The 19,382-nt window shown below is 36.6% G+C and overlaps 1 protein-coding gene across 1 annotated transcript in view; it reads left to right on the forward strand.

Annotated features, from left to right (window-relative positions):
- The window catches only part of Src42A (Tyrosine-protein kinase Src42A), a 52,967-nt gene that overhangs the window by 1,313 nt on the left and 32,272 nt on the right, over positions 1–19,382 (forward strand). The gene's annotated exons all lie outside the window — the stretch shown is intronic.

Genomic DNA, 19,382 nt, shown 5'->3' on the forward strand with positions numbered 1-19,382 from the left:
CCCCCACATATTGTTCTTCAAGGACGCAACGTTAATTACCATTCCCCTTTTTCATATCAACTGCAGAACTGCTTAGAAAGTAGCTGAAAATGTCGCTAAACCGTTTTTCATTAAATCCTTGTTTGAACGCCCAAAAAAAATGAAATAGGTTGTTTGAATGGAAGGCAGAAAAAACCGCGTGAGTTCCCAGAAACCCGTTTCCTCAAGGATACTACTAAACACATTTAAAATAATATGGAGTAAAGATTTTCTTTTGGATTTTTATAGGGTTAATCGTAATATCGAATAATTGTTTGGGTGACAGTTTAGACTATTTGAAATACGAACAAAGTTATTATCAACGTAGAAAATAAAGTGCCATCTATTTTCTCATACCCTTAATTCATCTATAATATTAAACAAGGTTGTCACACGTCAGGGAAAAGTCAGGGAACTTAAAAATGGGCCGAAAAAGTAAGGGAATTTAAAAATTGGCCGAAAAAGACGGGGAACTTAAAAATGGACCGAAAAAGACGTGGAACTTAAAAATGGGCCGAAAAAGACGCGGAACTTAAAAATGGGCCGAAAAAGTAAGGGAACTTAAAAATTGGCCGAAAAAGACGGGGAACTTAAAAATGGACCGAAAAAGACGTGGAACTTAAAAATGGGCCGAAAAAGACGCGGAACTTAAAAATGGGCCGAAAAAGTCGGGGAATTCAGTTTAATCTTGACACTTTTTTAAGGTAATTTTACTCTAGATGTATGGCAAATTCTGTTATTATTATTTAGATCCTTGAAAGGTTTTTTAACGTTGAAATAACTTTTTACTGAAATATAAGTTTATTACATTTATCAGAAGTTAATAAATTAAAAAGTTAAAAACTGTCTAATTTTGGCCTTAAAAATTCAGCTAAAATAACTTAAAATGGTCAGGGAATTTGAATCTGAGAATATGGTGGCAACCCTGTTAAACGAAGGCTTAAATAAAATACCAAAACAAGATTGTAGGCTAATTCTATCAGTGGCTAATTTTATTGTATTTATTTATTCGAATTTAATCAATTTTGTTAAATCTTGCGCTTCGCGAATTTTAGGTTTGAGTTCCCTTTTTCGAATATTTGAGGTACAAATTTCCCTAAATGTGGAAATTTACCACGAGTACGATACTGGCAACTAGGTCTTTAGACTAGAGAGGCCTACTGGGAAACCGCCTAATTTATACGCGTATAATTTTCGGTGGGGTGCTATCGTGGGGTGGCAGGGTGGATCCTCGAAATGTTTTGGTCCCCGTCTTTCTTGGAATCGTTGAGTAAGTTTCTCAGAGTCCATGACGGGTCGTGGCGTAAGGAGGTTACCGCCTACGGCTATGGGGTTCCACAGTCTTGAATAAGAAGAATCTCTTCGGGACGGTGTTTTGGGAAATTTCAATATAGACACCAAAACAAAGATTTCAGTTTTGAATATTTTATTCGTGTTTTTATTTTATACAAGTACTTCGTTCTTCGCGGTACATATCTGTTGATATAATCCACCGATCCCCAAATAAAGTTAGTCAACTGTTGTTATCTACTTGGGTTTTTCGTTACAAACAAAGGCTAAAAGCCGACGCTGAAAGGCCCAAATCCTCAGGAAGAACTACGTTAAAAGCTTCTCTTTTTTGTCGAGTGAAATATATATCACTCTGTTCTGGGTTTTGGGCAGCTTTCCCGGGTCGAAAAGATTAGGCCTAACCAGAGATAAAGTGAAACCCTTTGTATTTCGTATATTTTTTTAGTCAGTAACTTTCAAAGAGGATTAAACTAATTTTTTTTACGCTTGTTAAAAGATAACTTTCGAAACTTTTCTTACCGCAAAATAAGAAAATTTAATTTGTCAAATGTTCAGCTCCTTTTAAAATTCTAATTTTCGAGGGTTTTTTTTCGAATTGTTTAGTTCCCAAAAGATTTTGTACCCGAAGAGTGAAAATGACTTTGCATATTGCCTTCAGGATGGCAAACATATTCCGGCGATTTTTGATTTTACGTGTCTATTTCGCTTTTGGTAATTTATCATTCGCTGAGAAAACATTTTGACAGTTTCGTCGAAATTCGGGAAACTCAAATACGTATATTTTCATCCCGAAATATTTTCTAATTTTCTTCTCGTCCGCTCTATCTTCTGGTTTGTTTGCTCCGTAGATTTTCTCTTTATTTGTTTTGCGGTAGCTAAAAATAAAGCTTTAAAATTCGCCTTTATTGGGTTACTGGAAACGAAATAAATTTAAATCGCGTGGGATTTTGACGAGATCTATACGCGGGTGAAGGTCCGTGTTGTTATGAAAAAGACGATTTGGCTCGCTCTAACCCGAAATCTAATTTTAAAATGTCAAAACAGAAGGCTGGTCTCGTCCTTCGAGAGATTTCGCATGTTTTAAATGGGCTTCGCTTCGGGGAAAATGCTCAATTGCTGGATTAACTATCGCTTTTCTAGAAACAAAAAATTCCTCTCTTCATTTGACCTTTGACATAATTCACTTTCACTTGACATCGAAATATGTATTTTATGTTAATCATTCTTAAGTTTTTTAATCGAAATTAAAATTTACTCAAATTCCACACGCTTAACTTTGCGTAACGTATGACAGGGTTGCCACACGTCAGGGAAAAGTCAGGGAATTTTAAGAATTGGTAAAAATTCAGGGAAAAGTCAGGGAATTCAATTTTATCTTGGCATTTTTTTAAGGTAATTTAACTCTAGAACTATGATAAATTCCACGATTATCGTTTATTTCCTTGAATGATTGGCTAATTTTTTCGACATTGCAATAACCTTTTTACTGAAATATAATTTATTAACTTCTGATAAAATTAAAATATAAAAGAAAAATTTTGGCCTTAATAAGTCAGGGAAAATCTGTTAAAATGGTTAGGGAAAACAGGGAATAGTCAGGGAATTTGAATCTGAAAATTTTGTGGCAACCCTGTATGAAATTTTTAATAACATTTATCATTTTACATAAACGCATAATTTTGAACACTATATTGTCCAAATTATTAACCTAATAATACTTTCAAATATAAATCATACAACGTCACCGGACGTCACCCATACGTTTTTCTCCCAAAATGGCGGCTATGGCCGAAAAATTCGAGTGCTATATTTTTTTTCGTCGAGAAAAGCTTAAGAAATCCAGCCATTGCCCCTAAATTTTTGGAATCGCACACCTGGGTTTAGGAAAATTACGCATTGTTATAATAATTCTAATAACGCATTGCAATGAAATCCGCTTAAAATTATCTACCTGTAGCTTTAGACGAAGCTCGTAGTGAAAGTAGTGTAGTTGGTGGTGGGAGGTTTAAAAGTGTGTTTCTTTACGTATTTAGTCAGGATTTCTTTTTTCCAATTTGTCAAGCTTTCAATTATACTTTTCCTTTTCTTTGCTCTTATTCCATGCCTTTTATTTCTGTTTTGCCTCCTTGGTATTGGATTAAATACAGATCTTTGTAAGTACACTCCTAAATCACCTCTAATATATTCTATCACAACAATCTCGTTTGATTTTTATCTTGGAATGCCACATGGCTCTATTCTTTGCTAAAATTGCTTCCCTTAAATACAAAAAACACCCTTTTTTGTTGTTTTATCATTTCTGCGCGGCTTCTTCTGTCTAGTTGGCGCAAAAATATTCTTTTCAAAGTGTCTTTTCTCATTATTCACGCTTCCACTCTTTGGACAGTAAAGCTTTTTGTTTTTACGTTTTTCAATTTCGATTTTCATTCGCGGTATGAATTTTTTTTGTCAATTTGCACGATGTGGTTTTTTGATATGATTATATTATTTTGTTGTTGCGAAGCTGCAAATTTTCGACCTAATTAGAAATTCGATAGGCCTAATTCTCTACCATTCATTTTGGGTCCAGTATCGTCGTTTTTAGATTAGTCAATAATTCACGCAAATAATTCTAAATTGTATTCAATAAACGTCCTTAATTCGATTTGGGTCTTTTTTTTTATAATTTATTCGTTGATAAAAATCTGAAAAGTAAATTTTTTTACGTGTGCAATCGAGGTTGTTTTTTTTGTTTCAAGAAATTTGAATTTTTGTTTATCTAATTATGATAACCGGTTATTTTCCTATAATGTATTTATTATTTTCCGATATTCACCTTTTATACCATTATTTAAAACCTAGTTCCTCGTCAGCGATGTTTATACGTTCTTATTATATGACTTTTCTGTCATTTATTAACCCTTAGTTCCTCGTTAGAGATTTCACGTGTGGTTGAAATTGGGTTATATTTTCTTTTATCAATCGACTATCGGATCCGTAGGCTGGTATTTCGTTCATTTTAAAGGCAGGAGTAAATAAAAGTTTTCTAAGGATATCGATATATCAATAGGGGAAATCTTGAACGATTTTGATAAAATGGAGTATTGCCTTTATTTACCCTTACGATAAAGAGATTTAACTGTAGCAATATTCGCTAATTAAAAATCGTGTCAATTTTTTTTCAGATCTTAGTTGAAAATTTTAATATTTCAATCAGGTTTTCCCATTACGCAAATTGATATTTGTATTAAATCAAAGATAAGTAAATGGTTAAAGGATGAAAGTATCCCCATTTGCGAAAGAAATTGTTCGAAGGCAAATAGTTTTTAACTGGCGAGCAGCGCTATTCAAATAGGAGAAGCCGATGAAACCCTTTTTTATCAGATAAGGAAATATCCGCCCATTGAGTTAACGCACTCGCTGCCAGGATAAGAATGGAGGCCCGCAGATGTACCGTAAAAAAAAGGTTCCAGGCCGCCTCCACCTTCGTTGTCTTCTTTTCTGGCGTTGCGTTTTATGCCTGAACGTGCCGATTAGGAATTGCCGGGCATTATCTTCGAACTTACGCAATGGCACGTTTCGACGACCCTCACCCGCTCGCCTCGGATAGAGCACCCTACCCTTTTCCCCGGGCCGAACGAACGCCGAAAACGACCCCACCCGTATTCCTCTACCAGCCATAGTTTTTAGATAGTTAAGCCAAGTTCACACTTACCCCTAAAATCGCTTGGTTTTAGATAACTAGTTTGCAACACCAGCGTGAGAAATCGCTTCGTGTTGGTTCGGGAAGCAACTCGTCCAAGTCGGCTCGCTTAGAATCGCTTTCAAAACGACAAGGCGGGGAAGTCAAATTGCTCGTATTTTCAAAAATAATGGGGATAAAATTCTAAATAATGGCAAATAATATTACTGTATGTATAGTAAACCTGATTAACTAATTGTTTTGGGATGCATTTTAGTATTTTCAAAATTCTAGTCATAATTTGAAATGACGTTAAACCTTGGTTATAAACTGTCATTCAAAGCGACCTAAACTGGGTTTTAGGATCTAGTGTGAACGTGGCTTTAGACTCCCGAAATCCCCGACAGATCCACCTGACTGTTGAGCTAGAGACTGGTACAAGGCCGTGACAATTCGACGGAGATTGCGTTCATTTTAGCCTTCGACTCGACTGTCGGGTGATCTCTGACTTGGTCATTTTCTTCAGTGACCGATTCATCCCTCATCGGATTTGCTTCGGATGTCTAGTACTGGAAGCTACGGGAATACGAGATTTTCACCCTCATCCATTGGCATGGTAACGACCCCGCTGAGGGGTATTATTTCTCCCTCGAAATACGCGACCACCGACGAGTTTTAGGACTCCCGGGGGACGTGCTAGCCTTTCGCGCCGCAACTACGAAAGGACACGTAAATTGGTTTGGCACGTAAAAATGTATAACCCATAAATAAGAGCGGCTTCATTTCATTTTTATTTCCTTCAATGGTTACTAAATTTAAATCGTAACTTTGATATGAAGTTGGAAAATTTTCGTCTTTAAAATTAACGCGTTAATTGATTGAATTTATAACGTATGGATTTTAAAGGTAGTTACCAAAGTCGTAGCTTAGAAACCAGTAAAGTTATAATCGTATCTCAAACGCTGTAACGTGTAATATCGACCCGATAAGTTATAACGTTAAATCGACAGGCAATCGCCTTTTTATGGGGGCCTACTATTATAGGTATTATCCATTATTATGGGCAACGAATTTTGTCGGAAATGGGCGCCGTATATCTACATATATATATACCGTATAATTCCAGCCCTTATTACGGGCGTATATTGTAGCTAGCTATAGCTGGACGTGTGTGTGGTGGTCGTGGTCTGCCAACGCCGTTCCGAATCGATTGTCACTTTATAAGGCCCATTTCCCGCGTAAAACCATTGTGTCTGACTGCGCCATATTTTACGGGCTGTATCTTATCGATAGTTTCATTTGTAGGAAAAAAGGGTGGTTTTCCGAAGGATCGTCCTCTCTTATAAATGGGTTTTTCATTGATATTTATTCGGCCCCTTCGTATCGAGCGAAGGAGCCAGGGGCGTGCCCCTAACAGGGGCCACGTAATTCCCCAAAGGGCCCCGTCTTCAATCACCCGCGCTGGGCTCAGTGGATTCGCGAAGAAAGTTGAGCCTGTAGTCATATTTGATGGAAACTTGTCGGCGATGATGCGCGGGTGTTACGTGTATATACCAGGCAAAATAGGATGGCCTTTCTAAATTGGATTTTGCTTTGATTTATAGTCGTATCGGTTTTTATATGGTCGTATCGAAAACGCCTTTTCTGATAATGTAGTCTCAAAGTCGTTTAAAGGTTTTAAAATGTGCCTACTGCTCTCGATTTGGCTTTGACTTGACTGGAAGCGTCAAAACAGCAACTTGCCAAAGGGGAGGGTCGTAAAATACGTAAGTCAGTAAGGTGTAGGGGGCTTTTTAAGAGCGTTCTATATGTTACAGGTGGCAAGGGTCACTCAACTGCTACGTCATGTTATAGTTTCATACCTGAATCTAAATTATCAATAACTTTTACTTAGTTCCAATTTAATACTTTCATATTTATAATATAATTAATTTTCTAGTGATTAAACCATAATTATATATTAATTTTAAAAGCAATTCGGTGATATTGTTACGAGCTATTCCGATTTTTTGGTTAAACAATTATACAGGGTGTTTCAAAAGTTCATGCAAAATTTTTAAGGACTTGTAGGGGTGAGTTGAGAAGTATGCCTGCTTTTTCCCCATTTTCCTACGGTTAGTTAAAAGAGCGCCAGAGAGCTTCAAATTATGGCCTACTAGCCCCTGGAAGTAGGATGCAATTAGAGCAAAACCAAGCAGCAGGGACTTTAAATACTGTTTAATTTTACTTTTTTACGCTGGTTACCTCGATTTGTTTACAAAATCCTTTTTTACCTATCACACGAACCCCAACCTTAATGTTCGCGTTTCCCTGCTGCGGGGTTTTGCGCTAGTAGCAGCCTACTTCCAGGGGCTAGTAGGCCACACTTTGAAGCTCTCTGGCGCTCTTTTTACTCATCGTAGGAAAATGGGGAAAAACCGGCATACTTCTCAACTCACCCCCTACAACTCCTTAAATTTTTTGCATAACCTTTTGAAACTCGCTGTATATAACACTCAAATGTTACGTCATGTTATAGTTTCATACCTGAATCTAATTTATCAATAATTTTTACCTAGTCTCAATTTAATACTTGTTTTTCATATTTATAATATAATTAGTTTTCTAGTGATTAAACAATAATTATATAAAATTAATTTTAAAAGAAATTCGGTGAAATTGTTACGAGGGGATTCGATTTTTTGGTTAAACAATTATATAGAATTAATTTTAAAAGAAATGTAATTTAAAAGGTTTATATTGTCACTCTTAGTTACGAGGAATTGTTGATTTCTGCTTTACGTAATTTGCGAACAGCCCCATAAACTAAGGTTTAATTTAAAAAATTTGGTTAGAGTTTACAAAGGATTTTCAATCTAGTGTGTGTGAAAATATATCTATATTTCCCTCACTGGCTGTTCTTATAATTTTTTTCTTCTAAATTTCTCCAGAGACGACTAGGCCTAACCTCGTTCTTCGGTCACTCCAGACGCCTTTATTTCGGTTCTACCTTTTTTTGCGTTTCGTTATCCCCATCCCTCCCCTTTGAAAGTTGAGGGGAGATGAAAAAAGGGGGATAAATTCGGGTCATTTCTCAGGTACAAAAAAAAAGAAATATAGAGAAATAAAATTTCTTGGCCGAAAAAAGACAATTTTGGCGAACAACAAATGTATTTTGTTGTTCGTTGCTCTCAAAAGGGAAAACGGCAGATGAAACACTGCGCCGGTTCTTTTTTTAAAAGGGGGGAGGGGGAGCAATTTCTCTCTGGGTGTAATGGTTCGTATAACAAGATCCTTCACTTATCACGTCCAGATTTCTGCCCTCTCTAAAAGATCTCTTAAATTGCGAAAATGGCCCGTAATTTGTCCCCCCCCCCTCCCTTCCTCTTGTTGCCGTGCTACCAACCATCCGTGGTCTTTAAAGTGTCTCTCTATTGAATTAGTCCACAATTTCTGCTTTATTTATCGTTTAAACCAGGTTATTATAACTTCTTTTCCGAGTTAATTGAAATCTCAGCCTATTTTTTTTTTCCATGTAGAATAGTTTCCTTAGATTGATTAAACTTTAACCACGTTTAATGTAACGGCGCAACTTTGTCATAACGTCATGTTACCCATACCCGTAACAAACCGTAAATATTTTCAACGCCATAAACAATGTAGTCATTTCCTTTATAAACAAATTCTATTGTCTTAACTTTGTAAGGATATTCGAGGCTATGGCTGTAACCTGATGCCTTAAAAAAACTAATTATGCCTCGTCCAAAATACCAGTATCAAAATTAAAACAAAATGTTATTGTAGCCTTTATAAGGGCGGGGGAAAAACTGTATCGTTTGGTAGAGTGGTTTAACTCATTACATCCCGTGGGTTGTTAGAATGGGTGTTATAAGGATGTGTTTTTTATTATTTTTTAAACGGTTTTTCCTTGGCAAAACCGAGAGGAATCGATTTGAGGTTACGTATTTTAGGCAAACTCGTTTTCGAGGAACCGCGGTTAAAAATTCCGTTACTTTTTCTCGAAGACATTTTTAGAAATTAAAACTTATATTATCGCGCGAACGTAATCGGGACGATGGCTCGAGGTAGATATAGTCGAATCCGCGCTCCGAGGTATCGTTCGTTTTAAAAAAACGTTTACCTTTTTCTGTAAAACGGGTTTTCCCGTCTCTTCCTGTTTCGCTTCTCTAATCTCTCTACGGCAAACTTTTCGCCCCGAAACAAGAGTTTTCAAATTCACGACACCCACGACCCATCCTCTCCAAATTTTACCATTTAAACTGCTGTAAATCCGTTAAGCGCGTCACGCGGAATGTACCTTTTTCCTCGATTTGGCGGAACTACGTGGTTAATGTGGTTGTTTGTTGGGTTTCCGCCTTCAGGATTTTTCGTCTTTTACGCGATGCTCAGCTTTTTTCTAATGATTCAATAGCGTAATGTTACCTTGGAAGAATCCCGAGTGTTGCGTCTCTGTCGGGCGTGTGAGACCAGGCGTCGCGATCTTTTTCTGGTAAATTACTGGGACGTTTTGTACGTTTTCCTTTGTTGCGAATCAACGGTTGTTCTTTGTTGGTTGGCTGCTGACTCGGCGGGTTCAAGGGTGGCCCCGGGTCACGAGGTGTCTCGAAGGCGGTAAAAGTTTGATCACCTCGGTGTTTTTGACCCTTTGAATTTGAAAGGGTCATTGGCGAGGTGACCATACCTCATATTTTACTAAAACGAAGTTTTTTATTCCGACTAGGCTAAAGATGGCGCTACGCAATATTAGGGTTTTTTTCTCATTTCTGTTTAAAAACGGCGCGCGACGAACTCTCGATGTTAAGAGTTATGACGTGTATTAACACGTGAGCCCAAGCAGTTATTTTATAGAAGCGAGAAAACCTAGTGTTGCGCAGTGCCATCTTCAGCATAATCAGGATAATTTCTCTTATACAGGGTGTTTTAAAAGGTTATGCAAAAATTTTGAGGAGTTGTAGCGGTGAGTTGAGAAGTATGCCTGTTTTTTTGTTTTTGTTTTTTCATTTTACTACGATGAGTTAAAAGAACGCCAGCTAGAGAGCTTCAAAGTGTGGCCTACTAGCCCCTGGAAGTAGGCTGCGACAACAGGATTCCCACACGTCTGGGAAAAGTCAGGGAATTAAAAAATGGCCCTAAAAATCAGGGAAAGGTCAGGGAATTTTAAGAATTTGTAAAAGACCAGGGAATTATATTTTCTCTTGACACTTTTTGAAAGTTAATTTTACTCTAGATTTATGACAAATTCTTTTATTATCATTTATTTCCTTGAAAGTTTGGCTAATATTTTCAACATTGCAATAACCATTTTACTGAAATATAAGTCCATTTAAATTTATTAATTTCTGATAAAAGTGAAATACAAAATAAATATTTTGACCTTAAAAAGTCGGGGAAAATCTCTTAAAATGGTCAGGGAATTTTAATCTGAAAATTTTGTGGAAACCCTGAACAAGCACCAAACCAAAATTTTGGCATAACCCATTTGCCCATGCATAACTCATTGAAACACCCTGTGTAATACAGTACGACCATCTATGGCATTTTTATTATCATTTTTAAACTGAGCTGTTTATTTTGGAATGGCATATTTTTAGCTTATTCAAATAACACTTACAATTGTTTTGCCATGGCTACGAAAAATGTTTTTGACAACACAAAATATTAAATTTTCCCATTGAAAATAACATGGGATTATGACCTCAAATTGATCAAAAGTTGATCAGTTTTGAGGTTTTTTTTGGTCAATTTTTATTTATTTTTGGTATTTTAGAAATTTAGAAATTTGTTAAAAAAAAAATTACAATGGGGGGGGGGGGCTAGGAATCGGTCAGAATCCCATGTTATTTTCAATGGGAAAATTTAAATTTTTTTTGTCAAAAACATTTTTTGTTGCCATGGCAAAACGGTTGCCTATTGAATAAATTCCCTTTAGGATTTTTCAAGTTACATGAAGGTCTACCAATCCCCCGAGTTTGAATAAAATCGGTGGGTTACACTTCGGGATGTCTCCTTGTTAGTGACGATAACGCGACTTATGTTATAAAAAAAATTCAATAGATACGAAAACACTTTCGGGAAATTGCATTCCGAATAGCGAGAGGTGAAACTCGAAACTCTTGAAAATTGATAACAAAACCAACCCGATTCAGTGGCAAATTAATCATCTCTTAGTAATTGAACGAGTGTAATTGCTCTATTTGAAAGACGGGAGTTCCGAGAAATCAAGGTTATCTCCTTTTGAATATCAGCGAAACAAAATTGCAACTCCCTCGGAAAATCATCAGCCTACGACCTTTATCGCGACGTAGGTCGACTGGTCGACTGGAATTGGCAGCTACTCGCTAGGCCGATTGGTGAATAGGGCGCGAATTCTTTCGCGGGTAAATAGGCGTCGCGAAAATAAAGACCCATATCTGTCTAGCAGCGCCAGGTTGCGTACCAAATTTCGTTCGTTCGCCGCCTCCGAGTCACTCACCCCAGCCAAGAAACTGAACAGCCCGATTCGCGTTTATTCTTTCTCGAGAATATTCACGTTTTCCCCTTGGAAGAGGCGGCGTGAAAAATGTGGGCATTTCGAGAATTGACTCGTTCCTAAGAAATGAAAAATGCGACGATTTTTTGGTGAAAAGCGCTCTTTTTTCGAATAATGTCGCGTGAGAGAGCGTCTGACATTTTAATCTCCGCTTCGGAACGGGGGAGGGGAACGTCATCCCATCCATGGAGGCCTTGATTTCTTTTTACGGCCATTTTGGATAACGGGAGAAACCAGAATTTGATACGCGCTAATAATCGGAGGTATTGTTCCTAGAGCCGTGCCTCCCCGCTCGTTTTCGTCTCACTTTCATCACTTTTTTACTCCTTTTTTTTTTAATATATACCGGTTCACTATGCTGGGGATGGGGTACAGTTTGCCTTATTTGGGTTTCTAAGCCTTTCGTTTTGGTTCTAGGCCTTTGCGGCTTTTAATACGGGTGGTCTCTTAGATTTATATTCTCCCGCGAACCGGTAGGGTAGAATTATTTGCTATATATGGCGGTGCTATAGCTAGTTTATCTCGTTTCTTGAATAGCCCATTGTTACATTTTTGTTATTTTGGTTGGGTCAGAAACCTCCATTTTTGGTCTTTTTAAAGGAGGCCCTAGAATTATGGTAATTAAGTTAATATTTTATTTCGTAATTAACCCGGGGAAAAATCAGGGATTATTAAAATGGAAATTTTAAGATTTTGTAAAAAAAAATCAGTGAAATATTAGGGATTTTGAAAAATAATAATTTAATAGACCCATGATGAAAGTTGGGGGGCCGAAAATTAACATTTTTACCTGGCAACTCAGCATTTGGACGGAACATCCGTTTCCTTACTTCCGCCTGTATATTCCAATGGCGGTCACGTGGTTCAAAACGTCACAAACAGGATGTTCCGTCCAGAGGTCTCACGTAAGCCTCGTCTGTGGCCCCTCTTTTGTTATGGGTCTATTATATTAGGGCAATTTTACTATAGTTACACTACTTTTATTATTTAGTTTCGGTCATTTTTAAACTTTTTAATTCATCTTTACACTAAAATAAAAGTTGGAAGTAAATATAAATAAAAAATTCTAATTTTGATCTAAATTCAAGGAAATATTTAGAAATGATCAAGGAAAACAGAGAATTTGACTTTTGTAACAGATGATATTGACATACACAAATTATACAACCAAATTTTATACAGTTTTTCCAACTTATTAAACTTATAAATTGGGAGGCAAATGACGTTTTCAGAACTAAAAGGCTTCTTAGCGAAATTGCGCGTGACTAAAATATATTTATTCGTAATGAGCCAGTGAGTTTTCCTCAACGAAGAAGTTCGTATATTATCATAGTATTGAAATTGCTATTATATAGCTATATATTCCCTCTTCTAAGGACTCGTTGAACTGTTAAATATGGATGTGGCGTCAAATTTAAATGTAAAATTCGAAGAAGTTTCGAACTAGGAGCGGCCGTCGTTAGTCGAAGAATATTTTATCGACTAAATATATTTTATAGTGTATACACCCTTTTGTGTGTCTAACCCCCATAAATTCGACTTCGGAAGGCGCTTATTTTTTACTGGGTTTATCCTTTTAAATATAGCTATATTATTTTGGCATGTTCCGGCGTTTCGACCTTTAGACTAAATTATAAATAAACACGTACAATTTTGAAATACATAAATTCTAGCCATCCCCTACCGATTTTATAAATTATGTATGTCCTATGTGAAATGGTCCTATAAAATACTATTATTGTAAAATGATCCTATTAACAGGGTTCATACAAACATGGAAATCAGTGAAAAACTGGAAATATCAGTGAAATTTATTTAAAGCATAAACGTCAGGGAAATATCAGGGAAAATGAAAATTTTCCTGAAAAATCAGGGAAATCAGGGAAAATAATTATGACAACTCCAAATTATGTGCAATTTGTTTTATTATTACTTAGTATTGAATTCATACGTTTAATCTTGACTATATTATATTAGAAAGTATAACAGTAATGCTTTTAACATTTTAGAGACCCCTATTGTTTTAAAAAGTGCACCTGGAAAATAGTAAAAACTACTCTGGAAAACCTGGAAATATCAGGGAAAATGGTTTTTGAAATATTGTATGAAATCTGTATTAAAATCTTATAATTGTGAAAAGTCCCAGAAAATTAAAATACTATTATTGTGAAAAGGTCCCAGAAAATTAAAATACTTATTGTGAAAAGGTCCTATAAAAATGGTACAATTGCTAAAAGGTCCTATTGAAATCTTAATAAATGCGAAAAGGTCCTATTAAAATCGTATAAGTGTGAATAGGTCATATTAAAATTATATAATTCTATTTTTGATCGTGTATTCCCAATATTTTTAACATAGTGAGTAAATTCCAACTGAGAAAATTTTAAAATATTACACTCCAACCGTAAATTTTTTTATTTTGGTATTATAACTAGTGATTTAGGCTACAATGACCCCTAATAATTATCTCTTTAAAAATACGTATATTTCGATATTTTACCCTTATAAAACGGCTCTAAATCGGTAATTTTATCCCCATAATTAACCATAATGTTTGGAATATTTATCCTATAATTAACCTATAAATATTTGGGCACTATTGGGTGCCATTCGTTAGTCTTATAAACGTGAAGCGAAGGCTCTACGCTTTTACGGGGCTTTGTTATTTTCTTCATTGGTAAATACAGTCTCGCATTCTTATAGACCCGGGTACTAGTCGAGAGTCGGTTTAACAGCGGCGCGGTTTACAAATATCTCTCCGGGGTAATAGCAACTTTATAAAGGTTGTTGTTGAGTATGAAATCTCCAATTTCCCCAATAAAACAACTTTCCGTTCCGACGGTTCTCTCTCATTTAATTTCGGATTTTGTCCACGCTTTGACACCGGGCGCGGTACGGCGTTCTATTTTGGTCGCTCTTAAGAAGAGGGGATCCGACCGGCCACGTCCGCGGAGAAGTGGACAGCCCGAGGGGAAAGGGAAGAACGGCCACCGACAACATTATTAATCCAATCCCTGGTTGCTATCTCGGCTCCCTCGCTTTTTTACCCGCAGACTCTCCAAAAACCGCGCCAAGATCGATCTACTTCCGCTCCTATACTCTCCCGAAGATGAACTATCTTTCTCTGGTAGTCCGTACTTTGGGTTTGAAGTATTTAACATATACCTCTCCTTATCGATTAGCCCCGACGGCAGATAAGGCTTTAAGGTGACTGCCACGTTCCCTTTAAGTTTTATTTATTGACACCCAGATTTTAGAGAATCTCATATATTTCGCTTTAAAACTTTTGGCCGATACCTCGTACTTTTTCCGGTAAGACCCCTTTGGGTTATTTTGATTAATAACTTGGTCCGGGCTTTCTCGTCGGACACTCCAGCTTCTTTTAGCGGCGAGGCTCTTCCGTCGCAGTCCGGCCTATTTCGTATTCGGAATAAATGGATTTTCCGGTCAGAAGTAGATAAATATCCCGTGTTTGTACCGGCCGTTCGTGCTTGAGTTTGCGCGGGACACTATACCTTTCTCTCTTACACACAAATTTCTTATCTCGCAACCCCTTTCTAGCAACTTTGATATTGGACATGTGCGTGTACCCTCTGGGTCATTTGTTTATTGAGGCGTGGCCTCCATTACCCAGATTGTTTTTATATTTCGTTCCAGCTGCTGTTCGTTAATGTAATGCTACGCCCTGTGCGATATATTATAGTGTTGGGGCCGAAAATATTTATTATTTTTATTATTTATGACTCCCTCGATTTTCTTTACATCTTTGGTTCCGGGTTACCTACCAACCAATATCAAGTAACTCGACTTATTGCCGTTTGTCAGTAGAGTAAGTGTTTTTCTAAGGAAAACGACAGATAAGTTTCTCTATTTACTCTTACGCGTTTTTAGTATATTATGACTAGCGTTAATATGACATAATATATAAAAATGAGGTATATGTATATATGTATGTATATATAATTTAATTATAATATATATATATATTATAATTATTGCAATTTATTTTTAAAAGCCTTCTTCTATAGACACTAGGCCGTATAATATTACAAGGCAAATTATTATGGAATAGGTTAATATTGTCATTAACCAGTTGGTTATATTGGGTACGGTACCATGCGTGGAGACAGTTATCGCGGCGTTCTATTTATGTGTTAAATGTGTCACTGGCGCCTTTTCCTAACCAAATAGTCAAATAATCTTCCTAGAATTTGTTAAAATTTCCATAAGAAGAGGTACTACACCTTATAATTTAAATAGTCATATTTCCCCGGGAAATGCCGGAACTCCAGCTAGTACTAATATAAAGCGATTGTAACGAATGTACACTAGCTCTTCTATAATTTTGTTTCTAACTCTAAAAAGAGAAATAGGTTTACGATAAGCTGCACTTAACATTTATTTTAAATCTTACCTTTTTGGGACGAAAAACGATTTTTCAACTTAGTTTCGTTAACGTTTGACGTAATTTGGAAAAATGCCTTTTTTTAATTTTGATTTACCTTTAAATGCGATGAGAAAAATGAGTAAACCGTGACTTTTTTGCGTATTTCGGCCTTAGGCGTTCACCTCTCGAAATATTCGAAATTTTTCCCAAAAAAAAAAGAGAATGCTAATCTCGGTGAAACGCTTCGTGGTAACGATAACAAATGACACGTTTTCAAATTAGGGAGTGAAACAGGAAAAAACGAGGTGTCAATGCCGTAATATGCCGCCCGTTTTTCAGTATTTAAATATTTCACTTTCCCCCTCTTTCCCCCAATTTTCGCGTGAAAAATTATTTCGATAAAAAGTGGAGATTTGAAAAGCTCGTTAAAATATTTTGTCGGCAAATCGCTGACGTTCAACTTTGAAGCGGAAAAAATTAGGAATAAATGGGGGGGGGGGACAGATAGAGGCTTTTCTAGCCCCGTCCCGTATTTGTGGGGAAAATGTTTTAAAAAAGTTAATTGATCTTCTACCCCCCCTCTATATTAAAAGGGGTTTAAACTAGGTTAGAATGACATCTCTTAGAACTGACGGTGTATTGAGAGAAATAGGGCTAATTATGCCTTTAAATTTTGGGCGTGGTCCTGATCGTGGCCCCAAACTTTTGACGAAACTGATGGCGTCCAAATAAACCTTTTTATGGTATTTTTCGGCAAATCTGAAAAATACGTCGAATTTTTTAAATGGGTTGTTTAAATATTTGTTACCAAGAATAATGAAAATGAGTTAATTTTTATATATTGTTACCTAAATGCCATTTATTTTTAGAGATATTAGTGACCAATTGTGGGGGAAAGTGGATTAAATAAATAAGGTAAATGTACTGAAGATAATTACAGGGTTCGTACACGACCTGGAAAACCTGGAAAAGTCAGAAATTGAAAATGTTTCCAAAAGGTCAGGGAAAAGTCAGGGAATTTGAAAAAGTTTCCAAAAGGTCAGGGAAAAGTCAGGGAATTTGAAAATGTTTCCAAAAGGTCAGGGAAAAGTCAGGGAATTTGAAAATGATCCAAAAAAGTAAGGCAAATAAATTTTTGAAAGGTGTATATAATACATATTTTTCAAGATTTTACCTCGAACCATTCGTATATTCTACAAAAATGGTCAGGGAAAACCTGGAAATGTCAGGGAATTTAATTCCGGAAATTTTGTACGAATCCTGAATTAGTACATAAAACATTTTATAGGTAAGTTTCTTATCATTTTTAACAAAAGAAGTAGAAGGGGAAGTGAATTTTAAATAGTTGATTTTATAAAATAAAAAGTGGTCCTGCCGAACTTGTTAAAGCTTTATTATAAAGACACAGCTTTATTAGTATATTCTTCGCACGAGTGATTTGCACGCGCGCTAGAAAAATCTATTCTCCTCGTGACTGTAGCGCGCGCTCGTAGGCTTGTGAAAGTAAGAGACTGTGACGTAAGAGCAACATTTCAACAAGAAGGCCACGTTAGTTTATAAAAAGAACTATTGTCACAAAAGAAGTAGAAGGGGAGGTAGTGAATTTTAAATGTTACAAGAAGTAGAAGGGGGAAGAAGTGAATTTTAAATGTCACAAGAAGTAGAGGGGGAAGAAGTAAATTTTATATTATGTCACAAGAAGTAGAGGGGGAAGAAGTTAATTTTAAATTATGTCACAAGAAGTAGGAGAAGGAAGTGTCACAACAGACTGTTTTAGAAAAATCGTTATACAAATATTTATTATTGGTCATGTCGATATTTGACACATCGAAACACTATTTGAATCGTATCAAATTCGTAATCAATTGTATTAATATTTATAATTATTTATTTATACACCATAAATTTGATTATTTTATCTCTGAAATTATTATAAAAATTTCAAAATAAAATCGTCAACTTTCAATGAACTGTTTGTTTTCTCGTAATGTTTTCCGCTTTCCGGTTGATTATTTTTCGTATAACCGATAACACCTAAATAAAATGTAACAAAAATAGATTTTAATATCACTCTGGGTAGCTTATTCGAGGCGAGGCTTACCGAATAAGCCTTTGCGCTTAGAACATTGGTTAGTGACCGTCCGTATGATCCGACTGTTTTTTTTAGGATGGCCGTAAAATTAGCTTTTCAAATGGAGGAGAGAGAACGGCACTCTCGCTCGAATGGCCACTGAATCGATCATTTGTTTTATCGTGCAAATAAAAGCACTTAAAACTCTCGGCTTTCCTCTAAATTTAAAAGCCACTAGCGTCGAGAAACCCTTTTTATTTTCTCGCCTCGCTTTGATGGCAATAGAAAAAGGAGAATTTTTCACATTTTGTTTCGTTTCATTTAATCTTTTCCCGTTCTCGACTACGTAAATTGCTTACACCAGAAAATCGACCGGTTTGATTTCTTTTTAATTCCTTTTTTTTTTCGAGAGCGAATTTGCTTTCTAAAATGTCGAGCCAGTAGTTTTCGTACCGTCTTTAGCTGACGGCGTTATTTTTGCATTAAAATCTCCTAAATTGGGATGGCTTTTGAAGCCTTCGTCCCAATTGGCTTTTTACCCGAGTGTCAGCGTGACGATAATGGACTCTCTGGTTCCCTCTTTGCCCTCTCATCGCCCTGGTCCTATCATCATCGCTTCGACGGGGCCCCAAAGTATCGAATGACGCCGCGGCCCCAATGATCCCTTTGAGGGTTAATGACAAAATTTCTCTCTCTGGTTGCTCCCCGCGGACTCCATTCCTATCTCTGTTTTAACTTTTCCGACTCTGGACACGCCGACCTATATTTCATATCAAACACATTTTGCCGAATTCCGCTTTGAAACATTGTTAAAACTTTTTAACCCTGCGCTTTTACGAAGTCGTTGAGGGAGTTTATGAATTCGGTCGTTGTTTATTATACGGAATCTTGAATCTCAATACGTTACTTTTAATGGTTTTTGGCGTTAATGGTTAAAACTTTTAGCCGATTACTTTATAAACTAATTTGCCATAGTTGCTTGTAACGAGCAAACCAAATGGTTTTACTAAGAACTATTAAATTTGATGTATTATGATACAGGGTGTTCCGAAAGGGCTTCTGCGATTTCCATTCATTTGTCACCATGTTTAATCGATTTTATTGATTTATCTGGAATTATGTGAATTCTGGTGATTTTCGATTTCCGAAAGAGTTGTACTCATGATTTCTGATGTGACAGCGCCAAATACGGCGTGTAGCGAGAATAAGATTCTGGGGCAGATTTTCCCCGTTTTTGAGTCTGGGGGCAGATTTTCCCCGTCTTTGAGTCTGGGGGGCAAATTTTCCCCGTCTTTGAGTCTGGGGGGCAAATTTTCCCCGTCTTTGAGTCTGGGGGGCAAATTTTCCCCGTCTTTGAGTCTGGGGGGCAAATTTTCCCCGTCTTTGAGTCTGGGGGGCAAATTTTCCCCGTTTTTGAGTCTGGGGG

This window comes from Leiobunum rupestre, chromosome 7, assembly GCF_980474605.1.
Source record: "Leiobunum rupestre chromosome 7, qqLeiRupe1.1.hap1, whole genome shotgun sequence".
NCBI classification, from domain to species: Eukaryota; Metazoa; Arthropoda; class Arachnida; order Opiliones; family Sclerosomatidae; genus Leiobunum; species Leiobunum rupestre.